This window comes from Gopherus evgoodei, unplaced genomic scaffold, assembly GCF_007399415.2.
Source record: "Gopherus evgoodei ecotype Sinaloan lineage unplaced genomic scaffold, rGopEvg1_v1.p scaffold_140_arrow_ctg1, whole genome shotgun sequence".
Taxonomy (NCBI): Eukaryota; Metazoa; Chordata; order Testudines; family Testudinidae; genus Gopherus; species Gopherus evgoodei.
Genome location: NW_022059803.1, coordinates 79,999 through 94,000, shown reverse-complemented (window position 1 = coordinate 94,000; position 14,002 = coordinate 79,999). Strand labels below are relative to the sequence as shown.

Genomic DNA, 14,002 nt, shown 5'->3' with positions numbered 1-14,002 from the left:
TCCTCACTCCTCCAGCACAACCCATCAATGGCCAGCGGGAGGCGCTGAAGGAGAAGAGGAGGAGCTTATCAGCCAGGCCTGCTAGCAGGTGGGAGGTGCAGGGGCAGAGATGGCTGCTGGGCACCTTTTTTTTTTTTTCTCTCTGTTGGTTCTGCAGCCCTGTAGCACCCATGGAGTCGCTGACTTGGCTCCTTTCGCACGCTAGAGAGAGAAGCTGAACCAGGGCTATGGCTGATCTATGGGGCACTAGGTGAGTGCCAGAGGCTTCAGGTGCTGAGAACTGGTGTCCCAGGAATCTCTATGAAAGGAGCAGAACAGGATTTACTTGGAGTGGGGAGAGAATTGAGAGTGTCTCAGGGGGTTGTAGAGAGGTATTGCCCGGGTTAGAGAGTAGCTAAAACACAGGCCTCGCTGTGAGCAGGATTTGAACCTGCGCAGGGGAACCCTATTGGATTTCAACTCCAACGCCTTAACCACTCAGCCATCACAGCTGTGAGCACAAAACTGCCCCACTGCCAGAGAAACTGGTAAAGAATCACAATGCCCAGGCGTGAAGTCATCTGAACTACAGAATTCCCACAGCAAACCTGGTTCCCAAAGCACAGGGGGGATTTTGGGTTTGTTCTCTTTGCTTAGCCATGTGCAGTCGCACAGAGAGCGCGTTTAAAAGTCTCCCCTCCCACAGAGCGGGAATGGGAAATGATTCTCAACTTGAAGCTTGATGTGAATGAGGATGTCTGGGCCACAGGGCCAGGGACTGGTCTTTGCTATAGAAACCAGTGACACACAGAACCAGGCTAAGGAAAATGTTTCCTGGAGTCAGTAACTGGAATAGCAGCAGTATTGTGCAGAGAAATGTCTCACAAGAGGAGTCAGCGCATTGGTGGTTCAGTAGCAGAAGTCACAGATACAGCGGGGGAGGTCTGTGGATCGGCAGTGAGGGGCACTGGCAGAGCAGTGAGAGGGGAGCCCAGGGCTGGGATAACAGGGGCTGTGGGTCAGGACAGGCAGTTCTGCGCGGAGTGTTCAGAGGTGCCCTGTATCTGCCCTTTCTCTGCACCGTCCCTGCTCCCAGAATGCACCAGGCCCTGGACTGAACTCTTCCCCTGCAGGCTGAGCTGGTTTCGTTTGCTGTGATCCTGTTGGACAGAGAGGGGGGAAGTGACAGTCCTAGCCCAGAGCCAACGCCCCCCTGTCACCCAGCACCCTTGGCCCAAGATCCACCCAGTCTAGTAGAGAACTCAGCAGGGCAGGGCAGCCAGGAGTTGTGCCCTGCCAGGTGCTCAGGGGCATCTACCCTGCAGCTGGGGGATCTCCCCGGTGTGGTCCATGGGAGCTCGCGCACTAATGGGGTAGCGGCAGCAGCTGCGTCGTGGGTTGGGCTGGTGACCTGGGTCCATCTCCTGGGGTCGGCTGGGTTCATGCTCAGGCGACTGGCCCCAGTCACCGGCCGAGCCCTCCCGGCCACGCTGCTGCTGTTAGCGCACTAGCCTTGGGTGGAAGCTGCTGGCTGGCTGGACCCTGAGGGTGGATCCGGCACTAGGGGAAACCCTCCGGCCTGGAGATTCGTTGCTGAGATTCCTGGGAGCTGCCCATCCCCATAGCTTGTGTGGCTGCCCCCCAGGGCCCAGCAATGGCTCTGGAGGGCAACTCGCGTCATCTGGGGGGAGGTGATCCAGGCAGTGGGCAGCCTGGGGGTCTGACTTACTGATAAAATTGGTCTCTTCACTCCATGGTGCTCGGCGGCCTGGGTCAGTACCGACACCTCCCAGGAACAGGTCGGGGTTGAATGGGGTTAGAATTTCCCTCCAAAGCGATTTTAGGGTCTGATTCTGCAAGTCCCCCATGTACCTAGTACAGGATGGGTCCAGGCACCTCACCCGCTCCGGTGCTGGCGTGTACAGCAGGGAATTGGAAGCAGCAAATCGGTGGGTCCTATAAAGAGACTAGAAATACAAGAAATTACTTTTGAAAGGAGAAAAGAAAAAGACGACATTCCCGAGCTGTTTAATAGGGCGAACTGCCCCTTGCAGGCTGCGAAGGGAAATCTCAGGGGTTGTGTTCACCTGTTCCCAGGGCTGTGTCCTCAAGACAGATTTGTGGGAGAAAGAAAATCACCACCGAGAGAGGAGTTGGGCTCAGTGTGGATTTTTGTGCTTTGGCAGGAAATTTAGGACCTGGGACTGGAGCCTTAAAGAGGGAGCGGGTGAAGGCTCCCCTCTGCTTTCAGGCTGAAGGAATCCTGGGTTTGGTCAGTCCATCCAGGGGGTCACATCGCTCCCAGGCAAAGACAGGAGGAGAACTCCCCCCACAATGGCACATGCAGATCCTGGAGAAGAAGAAAGAGACAAGAGACCAGCAGCAGGTGAAGGTGACTGAGGAGGGGAATCCCTTGTGCATGTTACGGAGCACTTGGGAAGCTGTGGCCATTCAAACACACTGAGCTTTACTAACGAGCAAGGCCAGACTGCTGGGACTCGGAGAAGGGTTTAGGTGTCATAATGAACAAATAACTCAGCATGAAATGCCCGTGCATGCTGTGGTCATCCTTGGATGTACAGACAGGAGAACAGTGACTAGATATCGGGCACTAGTGTTATCTCTGTGTACAACATTGGTCAGACCAACACTGGACTCTTTCACACAGTCATCTTGGCCACATTTTAAGATGAAGAATGAAAAATTGGATGGGGGGCAGAGAAGAGGAAAAAAAAGTGCTGAAAAGTTGCCTTCCAGTGCAAGACAAGAGCTCAGTCTGCTCAGTTTATCACAGAGAAGACCAAGAGATCACTTGATGACAGTGTGTAAATCCCCTCCCAAAGAGAAAAATCTGGGTACTGAAGGGTTCTTTAACCCAGCAGCAAAAGGCAGAACAAGAAGCAGTGGCTGGAAGTTAATGGCAGAGAAACTAAAATGAGAAATAAGGGACACTTTTGCAATTGGGTGATTAAACATTGGAACAAAGTACCCAGGGCTATGATGGATTCTCCACCCCACATGGGGGGTGGCAAGAGGGGACAGGGGGAGCTGAAGAAAGTGCTCTTGGGTGAGATAGAACACCATTTCTCTCCGGTGCTTGGCTGGTGGCCTTGCTCTCATGCTCAGGGTCTCCCTGATCTCCATTGCTGGGGTCAGGAAGAAATTTCCCCCAGCTCACACTGGCAGGGATGTTGGAGTTTTTGTCATCCTCTGCGGCATGGGGCACAAGTCACTTGCCCGGATCAGCTGGGTACATCTCACCAAATCCATTCCAGTGCAGGGGCCTCCAGTATTGGTACTCCTCTGCCTCTCCTATGCTCCGTCTGTGGCACACAATGGGATATTCTCCTAAGGGCTGGAATATTTTGGTTTAATCCCAGTGGTTGGGCTCTGTGCAGGGGTGACTTTGTGGCCTGTCACGTGCATGGGGGTTAGACAGGATTATTTAGTTGTCTTGACTGGCCTTAAAATCTAGACATGGATGTTCTGGCTACAATGTTGCAGTGTCTGACCCGTGGTCTCTCCAGCTCCCTCCAATCGAATCTCAGGCCAGGATTCAGAGACTGGCAGCTGCAGGGCAAGGCAATGGGGGCTGGTGGGAGTCACTTTGGGGCTGTCACTAGCCACAGAAAACAAAACCTCTCCCAACATCCCGACTGCTGCCCATCAGGGCATCTGGCCGTAGAGGAGCCGGGTCAGCGCCCTCCGTGGAAGGAATCGGGGGGATGGAAACCCCCAGGATGGGGAGTAATGTGTTTCAGCCGTGTTAGTATCACTCAAACACATGCACAGTACCCACACGCAGAGCCAGTTCATGCTGTAAAACCCCCAGATCCACGAGAGACGTGTTAATCTCAGCACAAGTTCTGCTTTAACCCATTAGAAATAACCCTGTAATTATTGTGGCGTCTCAGTGCCAGAGGACGCCAAACCCCTGAGCTGTCAGTAGAGGGCCAGGTGTAGCGTCACTGGACACTGTCAGCGCTTCGGCAGCGAGGCCTTGTACGTGCTGGCCCTGGTGGCTCAGACACATGGCTAGGGAAAGGGGAAGGTTACACACACCCCCAGCCGGAGCCCTCACCCCTTTCTGCACCCCAACCCCCTGCCCAACCCGGAGCCCCTTCCCATACCCTGAAACCCTCATTTCTGCCCTTCACCCCCCTTTAGAGCCCTCACTCTCTCCCACACCCCACCCCCGTCCCAGCCCAGAGCCCCTTCCCTTACCCTGAACCCCTCATTCCTGCCCTTCATCCTGTTAGAGTCCTCACCCCCTCCCACATCTTTACCCCCCTGCCCCAGCACAGAGCCCCTTCCCATACCCTGAACCCCTCATTCCTGGCCTTCACCCCCCTTTACAGCCCTCACCCCCTCCCGCATCCCTATCCCCCTGCCCCAGCCTGGAGCTCCTTCCCATGCCCTGAACCCCTCACTCCTGGCCTTCACCCCCCCTTTAGAGCTGCTGTTTCACTCTACTGGCTCTTTACCTCCAGCACCCACACTTGCCTTGCGAGCTCTAGCGCTGGCAGGCAGATGTGCAGGCTGCTAGGCAGCAGCCTTGGCAGCAGCAGACGTGTCTCTGTGGCGCAATGGGTCAGTGTGTTTTGCTGTTAATCGAAAGGATGGTGGTTTGAGCCGCCCCCCCCAACCTGGGATGGCAGTAACCCCTTGATCCTCAAGACCTGCTGTGAGCCTCAAAGGCCACCTCAAACCCATCTCTCTTGGCGTCAGTGGTTTCAGCTCAGGCCCGAAGACTGTGCTGGATGCGACTCAGAAATCCATCTCGCAGCACCCATGCTGGAGGCTCAGGCTTAATTCTCAAGGCCAAACGCAAAACCTTCAGCCAGGCACGTTTTGCTCCATTCTCGCCTCCACCCAAGCGGCAAGGGAGAAATGTAGGAGACACGCCGGCTAGAAGATGCCTCCCTCTCAATTCTCTGTAGGTTGTGACCCTATTTATATCAACTGGGACCATATAGATCATTGCTGCCACCACCGTTATATATTTGCAACAAATATTGTGCAAAAGTTGTCGTGTGAGGTGTCTATGAAAAGGTTATGATTTGCTGGTTATAATTATACTAGCTGTATGTGTGTACTATTTTTGTATTTGAAATTATGAATATGGGCTATGTACTTGTATCTCAGATGTATTTGATTTCAAGTAGCCTCAGTGATGCATTTGGTCAGCTTCTTGAGAAAGGACTATTCTCAGTAAGTGCCCAATCAAGAAACGCTTCACTGACAATGGACTTTGGAAAATGCCAATCCACATCTGAGCTTTCCTGGGAACATTCAAACTAACATGTAAACAATGGCGACGGCCTGCAAATTGAATCATGCATTGACGTGTAACCTGCCCATGTGACTCCAGACTCCATCTTACTGCTGTGATTTTCCTAGGTCAGCCCTAGGACCAAACTTATTCAACTTATTCATAAATGATCTGGAGAAAGGGGTAAAGAGTGAGGTGGCAAAGTTCACAGACAATACTAAACTGCTCAAGATAGTTAAGACCAAAGCAGACTGCGAAGAACTTCAAAAAGATCTCACAAAACTAAGTGATTGGGCAACAAAATGGCAAATGAAATTTAATGTGGATAAATGTCAAGTAATGCACATTGGAAAAACATAACCCCAACTATACATACAATATGATCAGGGCTAATTTAGCTACAACTAATCAGGAAAGAGATCTTGGAGTCATCATGGATAGTTCTCTGAAGATGTAGCAACGAATTGACACATATGACCCCAAGATGAGATCATTAATACACTAACCTGAGGAGAAGGACACCCCAACATTAGTAGGGGGAGGAAATACAAAAAGGGAAGAGGGGAGAGACCTCTAGTTAACATGCATTACACCTAGTGACGGCAGCAGAACAGATTTTCGGCTACACAACCCAAGAATGGGATCTGCATGTTCCTGTAGACAGATCAATAAAAAGCTCCACTCAATTCACAGCTGCCAGCAAAAAAGATAACATCATGTTAGTATTCATAAGGAATGGGCTGGAGAATAACACCGAACATTTGTATACAAACCAAGGGGGAAGCCTCAAGTACTCTGGGACCACTCTGCCTACTACTGCGCTGCACACAGGATATTTTATATCTATCTTTGAGAACTGGGGAAGAAATGGGTCTAAAAAGAAACATTTGCTAATGAGGGAAAACCACCCGAATATGAAGAGATTTTATATTAAGTGAGAGTAATTGAACAGTGGAAGTTCAATAAACAGTAATAATTCCCCCCACACACACACACACACACCATTCACATGGCAGCAGGGAGCCCTTTGGGGAAGTGCTTTAAGGGGGTACGTGAGGGGAGTGTGGAGCAGGAAAACTCCCTGGCAGTGAGGAGGAGGCAGAAGCAGGGGAAGGCAGGTGACTGGCAGTTGGGGGTAGCAGTAGCCAGGACTGTGTAACCTTGTGCTGGACCGTCTCCACTGCAGAGTTTTTCCTCCTGTCCCCTTCCTTGCCAGCAGAGAATGGCCACCCCAGCCCACCCCAGAGGCAGCTGTGTCTCAGGGCTCTGCAAACTGCACCCATTAAGCCCCTTCTCATTTGGGGAATGATTCAGGACAATTTCCCAAAGAAAGGAAGAAAATTTGCTGCAGGTCAAACGGATGTGAAAGTATCCCAAATCTGAGACTGTTAAATTAACATTAGAGAATTAAAGAGAAAATGGGGCAAAATCTGAAAAGGAGACTAGAGAAAGTGTCAATAATTGCTCCACCAGCACCGACCCCTCATGGAGCCCTTGCTGCTTTTACAGCTGAGAGGAAACTTCCTCTCTCTGATGCCTGGCCATGGTGGAACTGGTGACCCAGTGAAGCTGACTTGAGGCTGATGCAAGGTAAGCAAAGCTGAACCAGCTGCCCAGGGTACGGGGTTGGAAGTGTTGGTGTCACTAAGCATAACCCTACATAACTCGGGAGGGTGGAAGGCCACAAGAGTATGGAGCCTTCCTGGTTTTAGGCCTCAGCAGACAAGAGTCCCTCCATGTCTGAACTTTAATCGACCTAAAAGGCCAGATGTAACAGCCGTTATCAGTTGCAACAGTTCTAACTGGTCTAAAGCAGAAATAATGAAGCTTGTGCACCTTTAGCAGAAGGACAAGATAACTTGCAGAAGGAAAACTTACTAACGAGCTGCTGCGGCCAAGATTACTTAATGCACCTGCGCTTACGGAATTGCTACAGGGGGAGGAAGGAGGAGGAGGGAGGGGAAACGGGGGATTGCTAGTCAGTGAGAAAAGTTCTCATGGATATAAAGGAACAGACTGCTTGTTTTAGGTGTGCTTGATTTGAGTCAATCTCCCTGCACCGCTTTGAGATCTCAAATAAACTTGGTTTGCTTCTCCACCCTGGTGTGTTTATTGGCGCGGCACACCAGGCGACGGACCCCCCCGCTGTTGCTTGGCCTCAGGCAGTTATCTGCTGGCAACAGTTCTTGGCGCCCAACGTGGGGCATTGAGGCTAAAATTAGCCTTGCCTGGATCCCTTCTGGTGGTTGACGGATTGCGGCGATGACCGACGCCCAGCGCGCACCGGTGACTTCACCGGGGGCCTCGGCGGAGACGCAGTTCGACTGACCCCAGAGGGCACAACGGTGCAACGCGCTCAAGTAGTGGAGAAGCAGTTGAGGGCGACGGTGAGGAACCGGTCCCTTGGATAAGGTAGGAACAGTCCAGTGGTCTGGATTTTTGCCTGTTATGACCTGGGGACGCCCAGTGTCACCCTAGGATATGGGGCAGGGACAGAGTACAGGCAGGGCATGGTGTACACCCTTAAAATGCATTCTAGCGAATTGGGAAGTGCTTGGATCAGATCCACTAACTAAAAGCAAACTAAAAAGTTCTGTATAGTAGACTGGCCTCAATATCAACTAGAGGACCAGAAAGGTGGCCACCGGAAGGATCACTTAATTATAACACGATCCTCCAATTACTCCTGTTTTGTCAGCAAATGGGTAGCTTCTGAAGCTGTTTGTATGGAGAGCTCTTGTAAAAATACCCCACTGTAGCTCCAGTTCCTCCCTCTGTCTGGCAGAGTGCAAGGATCCAAAAGCAGGATAGGGATAGTGCAGGGACAAAGGAGGGACCTGTCTAGAAAGGGGAGACCCTATGTCCTAGTGCACTCTCTCCCTGTTGTAGCTAAAAAGCAAGATCAGATGCAGAATGGTACTGGGGGCCAGTGTGAATGACTGTTACCGGAAGACGCCCAGAGTACCCTGTGAAGCAAAAGCTCGTGACCACGACTACTCTAACGCAAGCCCGGTAACTAGTGGATCTTTAGGAGGTCCGACCCATGGTGGGCTGACTTGGCCTGGCATCGTCCGGTGAGGAAGCTGCCTGGGTCTAGGAGTGTGTGTACCCATCTTCCCTTCCCCTTTCCTTTCCGTGTGGGCTACTGACAGTCTGATCATCTCACTGGATGCAATCAGAGTAAGCGGCGCCGTCTCCGAGAGACTAGCCGACGCTCTTTGCTGAAGGGAGGTGTAGGAGGGTCGTGGCCATCCTCGTTAGCCTCTCCTGTGTGAGTACCCTGTAGGGAAAAATCCTTAGTTTATGAGCCACTAGCGCAGACAGGGCACCCTCCCTGTGTGTGTAAGTGGAAAATGGGTGGGGGGCAGTCTAAACATTCCATCTCACCCCCTAAGGGTACCCCAGCATATTACATGTACGTACATTATGGTTCAACAACCTGCAGGTATTTAGAGAAATGGAATATTTACACGCGTGAAAATCCATCCATCCATCTAAACAATGCCCAGTAGAAGGTACTTCAATCTAGATAAGATCATACATCTAAGAGGAGTGTTTAATCACCAAAAAGCCCTGACACAGGGTGAGCAAATTTGTCTATTGAGGAAAGGAACGGGTTAATTTAAAAATCATCTTGGCCTAGGGATGGAAGTGGGGGGGGGGGGTTGCTCTGCGTTCAGGGTCAGGAATCGGCGCGGACTGTGCTTGGTGCAGGGAGGGACTGCTTTCGGCCCCAGCTGGCTGTGAAGGAAAAAATATAGACAGAGGCAAACCAAAGGCAATACAAGTTACAGAACTAAGATTACATTTGCAAAGCTTAACTGTCCAGTAAGATCCAACAGTGTGCCTTTGTGACCCCGGAGCCGGTGTGGCTTGGTGACACTGAAGAAGCCGCAGGCAGCCGACCTGGACTGGAATCTCTGAAAGAGACGCTGCAGAAGATTCCAGCGTGCAAGAGAACAGCCCTCCAAAGAGCGGAAGCATGTTAGAAATTCTGGACAAGCTGTATACAGGATAATCTCCCATCCACCTCTCCCCCCTTCTCTGAACATTATACACAGAAGTGGCCAGTCTGGATGTACGTGTGTGGGTATGAAAGGGGCTTGGGGCATTAATGTTTTCCTGAGTGATGAGGGAGCGTTCCCAACACTCTCCGTTGTTGTTTATTTATTTTATTAATGGAGCTTTAAAATACAGTTATATGGTGTGTTTTCTTTATCTTCCCCCAATGATCCTGTAGTGTCAGCCTGATCACCTGACACGAGGGATAGATTGGTAACAGAAATTTGTCACAGTTTGGTGAGCAATTAAGAAGTGGAGGGAGTCCTGCAGAATTTACACGATCTATTTGTTTTACCCTTGTTATTTTGTGTTTGCTTTGCTTGGTACTGTTGGTGTTATATGTTGAGAACTGCATGAGTAAAAGTGAGTCCTAATAGGATAAGAAAACGCTATCTGGTTCTGGTTCTGTTCTGTTTAACCGGTTACTGTTGTTTTCCTGCTCTGTTCATTTGGGCGTTAGGAGTGTGGGCAGAACTGAACCTCTTGTTCGTAATTCCTCGGAGTGGAAGCCATGTGTGCAAGAATGTTCTGAGGTTGAATGGAGATCCTTCTGTCCCGTCCCCTGTAGCGGTCAGTGTATAGAAGTGGGAAAGTCTGGCTTAGACTGTAATTCCCTCTGCGTAATTCTCTTTTCTGTTTAAGTGTCAAACAGATGAATGAGTCTCTGGGTAAACCCTCTAAGAATAGTCCTTTAAATTATATGTCAAGTAAATGGCCTTTGCCCAATGGGCCATGTGTTTTTGTCCAGGTGGAAAGCCTCATGAAGGAGGACTTGGGTAGTCTTGTGAGTAAGAATGTTTAAGGGAAGAGACCAGGAGGGGTGGAGGCTAGTTGAGAAGCCCACCCTCCTAACTAAACTGGTAGTGGAACAAGTTGGTGCCCATGGAAGGGACGGTTCAGCAAGAAAAGCAGGATCGGGCCCAGGCAGGCAGGCAACAGAGAGAGAGAGAGAGAGAGATTGGAAAGCAGGTTGGAAAACTTTAAGGGTGTAGTGGAAGGAAGGAATCAGTAAGTGTAAGCATGGAGATTTCAAATACCCAGGACTTACTTGGAATGATGATTTAAGTTGATAAAAGTGGCTGTTGGGAGACAAGCAAGTGATTTAAGGGAGAATGAGAAGTTAACTCTGTAGTTGCTGAACGAAACAGCAGTTGAACTTTGTAAAAATGCTAAAGAAAAAAGTTTTTGGTGTCTGTGAAATGTTTGTAAATAAATTCAGGCAAAGAAGTTATTGGATTGCAATCATTTGGTTTGGCTATGAACAATTTAGTTGAATTAGCTGAAGAATGTATACAGTGTTATGTAATTGAAAACCTGGGCTGCCTATGAAACAAATACAAGAAACTATGGGGTAATTCCTCTGTTTTGCCTGAAGCCAACAAGAGTATTTGTATATTTCAAGAGATGATTGTCTGCCTAGAAGGGTAGACCTCTGTTTTTTTTTGTCTTTCAGATAATCAGAGAAAACTGATGCCAGCTGAACAGCATTCAACGTATCATGCATTTACTGGCACAACAGGAATTATGTTTTGTGTTCTATGTCCTGTCTTTTGGTGTTTGTCTCGTGGCCAAAATTGTTGTGTTTAATATTTTCATAGGATAGTCTAGTTAAAATCAAATAGAAGGGTTAAATTAAAATGCAGATATTTGTTTTGTTCAACTTGGAATACAAAGTGTTTAGATAAATCAGGAGAATGTAATATACTAAAGTCTAATGCATTTCCTTAAGGAAGGAAAAGAAACTTTATTGGTCAAACTGTTAATTGCAAAATTGTTGTTAAAATTTGCATACCAACAGTCTTTGAAAGCAAAGACATGAAAAGTTAACCCACTCCCCATATTGTACATGGGATCTTTCTGGCTACCTCAGATTTCTAGCCAGAGGGCTGGGGATGGTGAAAGGCTATTGGACTAGAGGTTGTATTGAGTGAACTCCTCAAAGTGGGTGTGCTTGTCCTGGCTTGTTGCTCCAAAGCTCTGTAATAAGGTTATTTTAGTAAAAGGGTGTGTGTGGCATATATTAAATAATAAGACTAATTACTGTATAATGACAATGTTTATGTCTTCATTGTTGGGAAAAAGGTGTATAAGTAAAAAGTGGAAGTTTCCTTTGCAGGTTAAAAGAAGCCAAGAAGGGAAGAAGGACAAAGAACAGAATGAATTAACTGAAAAAAATAAAATAAAATAGCAAGATCAGCCTATAGATAAGACACTGACTCCATTCAAGGACACTGCTCACAGTTAAGACTTGGCTAACAACCAGGAAAAGGAGGGCTTGAATTTGCCCACACAGCTATGAGATTTGCAAAACATTGCCAGGCACTAATAAAATGTGTTAAGTTTCTTTTCTCACAGGTAAAGAGGGGCTACCCAAAGACCCTAGCAGCCCTGCCACTCCTTGGAACCAGGAGACAGGATTGGTGTAAAGGTCCACCAATGAAAGACTGCTCTGGCTACACCCTGGAAAGGCCCTTATTAAGTCCTGCTACCTACCAACACCACTGTGAAGTGCCAAAGACTGACTGCTTGGACCCAAGATTCTCACTGCAAAAAGACCCCTCCACATCGGGAGAATTCTCCTACTGATGATTAGCCTATTTCACCTTCTAGCTCCAGTGTGCCTTCTGGACAGTAGGGAAAAAGTACAAGGATGCTGCACCACGACTGTTTCGGGAAAGAAGAAGGAACACTCAGAAATTGGCAAAGTCCAGGAATTCCTGACTAGAAAGGACATTAAGAACTGACCCTGGTGAAGAAACAAAGAATTATACACTGGCGGGAGGACATTTATGGGACCCATGCTTGAAAATATGGTATTGATTGGAGCTTGGGGTTTATTCTACAGGCTGCGCCCTGTGTCCTAGAGAGTGACTAATAATGTAACCCCCCTCCGATGCTATTAATGTCGATGCTTTTTGAAAGTACCTGAGAATAGTTAAATAACAGGTGTATTATAGTACTACACCAAGGAAAGATGGTATTGAATATCACTGAGGCTGGGAAGGCATTGCAGTGGGATCTAGTATGTTTAGGAATTCGGGATTTCCTGAATTACCAGCTGATGGCCATTTGGAGTGATCTTAAGTACCAGACTTGGCCCACTGCCCTTACAGACGCATCAGGAATACCATCTGATCTGTGATCATGGAGACATATTTGGACACTTCCTGGGTGGAAGTGTGGCTTCCCAGGGCTGGGTGTGCACCCTTATGGGGATGAATGCTGTACTTATGTCCCAGAAAGCGCACAGGATATTAACAAGCACATCCTGTCAGACAAACAGGCTTTTGAACAGTGGAAGGCCCAGGAAAGGAAACCCACTATTTCTAATTCCCTCTGGGGCTGGTTACTCAACCTGGGAGAAATAGGGGAAGGCATTGTTCACCTCCTGCTCACTGGTGTGGTGTTGTGTATTGTTACTCTTCTCTTGCTTGCTTGCTGTAAAGCACTTCAGCTCCCTGGAGCTTAATCACATGTTATCCTTTAAATGTGAGAACACTCAGCCAAAAGTTTGTTGAGTATTCTCAAAGGAGGGAGTTGTTGGTGTCACTAAGCATAACCCTACATAACTCGGGAGGGTGGAAGGCCACAAGAGTATGGAGCCTTCCTGGTTTTAGGCCTCAGCAGACAAGAGTCCCTCCATGTCTGAACTTTAATCGATCTAAAAGGCCAGGTGTAACAGCCGTTATCAGTTGCAACAGTTCTAACTGGTCTAAAGCAGAAATAATGAGGCCTGTGCACCTTTAGCAGAAGGACAAGATAACTTGCAGAAGGAAAACTTACTAACGAGCTGCTGCGGCCAAGATTACTTAATGCACCTGCGCTTACGGAATTGCTACGGGGGGGGAAGGAGGAGGAGGGAGGGGAAACGGGGGATTGCTAGTCAGTGAGAAAAGTTCTCATGGATATAAAGGAACAGACTGCTTGTTTTAGGTGTGCTTGATTTGAGTCAATCTCCCTGCACCGCTTTGAGATCTCAAATAAACTTGGTTTGCTTCTCCACCCTGGTGTGTTTATTGGTGCGGCACACCAGGCGACGGACCCCCCCGCTGTTGCTTGGCCTCAGGCAGTTATCTGCCGGCAACGAAGTCAGAATGGGGGGTGGGCCTGGGTTCCCCTACGTCAGTGGTTCTCAACCAGGGGTACGTGTACCCCTGAGGGTACGCAGAGAATTTCCATCAACGCATCTAGTTAATTGCCTCATTTTACCACAGGCTACAGAAAAAGCCCCAGCAAAGTCTGTACGAACTGACATCCCCGCACAGAGTGACTCGTACACACGGCTCTGTGCCCCAGGCACTGACAGGGGAGCGCAGGGCTCAGACCCCCGGGGTGTGTGGATAATTCTCAGGTACAAGGAGACGGTTGCCAGCCACGCGCAGTCCCCGGGCGTGGGGACAGGCAGCTGTTTCCAGATCGGACACTCGGGGCCCACAAGTGACCTGCTGCCTGACACCAGCTCCTGGACTTGCCTCTTGGGCAGGAGACCCCCCCGGCCCCACCCCCACTCTACCCCCTAATCTCCCCTCCCCGAGCTGGGGGAGAACCCAGGAGTCCTGGCTCCCAGCCCTGCCCACCCCCGTGTTTCCATAGGGCTCCACCCAACGCCCCCCCCGAGCGGGGCAGCCCCGCGGGGCACATCGGGGGGGCACAGACGAGGCCGGGGGAGAAGCAGGCGCCCGGCAGCCC

The 14,002-nt window shown here is 49.5% G+C and overlaps 1 non-coding gene across 1 annotated transcript; it reads right to left on the bottom strand.

Moving 5' to 3' along the window:
• Positions 1-409: 409 nt before the first annotated feature.
• TRNAS-UGA lies at positions 410-491 on the bottom strand. Its single transcript has one exon. It is a non-coding gene; the product is annotated as a tRNA-Ser (tRNA).
• Between the last annotated feature and the right edge of the window lie 13,511 nt (positions 492-14,002).